Consider the following 355-nt stretch of genomic DNA (forward strand, 5'->3'; position numbering starts at 1 on the left):
CGGCTGCCGGCGGGCCCACCGCGGCCACCCCGCAGCGGGGCGGAGGGCAGGACAACCCAGCCCTGCGGGGGAAGCTGCACGCTCAGCCCTGCTGTCGCAACCGCCGCATCGGCCGAGCTCCAACCGCCCCCACAACACAACTCAGACACACGGGTGTCTACGTTCAAAAGACAAAAAAGTCTTCCTTCCCACACGCTGAACTCTTGACTCTACAAAATTCTGGAATCCACAAGCGTTGCCCTCTCTCCAAGCGCCTTCCAGCCCAAGAGAAACAACCAGCCCTTCGGTCCAGCAGCCTTGGCCGCCCGGCAAGGAGAGCGGAGCCGCGTCCCGGCGGCAGGATTAGCGACAATCC

General features: G+C 64.2%; 1 protein-coding gene across 1 annotated transcript in view; it reads right to left on the minus strand.

Annotated features, from left to right (window-relative positions):
- LOC104626278 (ATP-binding cassette sub-family A member 3-like) overlaps nt 1-355 on the minus strand; it is a gene marked incomplete at both ends in the record, with an annotated part of 7,366 nt that overhangs the window by 6,563 nt on the left and 448 nt on the right. The gene's annotated exons all lie outside the window — the stretch shown is intronic.

This window comes from Phaethon lepturus, unplaced genomic scaffold (assembly GCF_000687285.1).
Source record: "Phaethon lepturus isolate BGI_N335 unplaced genomic scaffold, ASM68728v1 scaffold40139, whole genome shotgun sequence".
In the NCBI taxonomy this organism is placed as follows: domain Eukaryota; kingdom Metazoa; phylum Chordata; class Aves; order Phaethontiformes; family Phaethontidae; genus Phaethon; species Phaethon lepturus.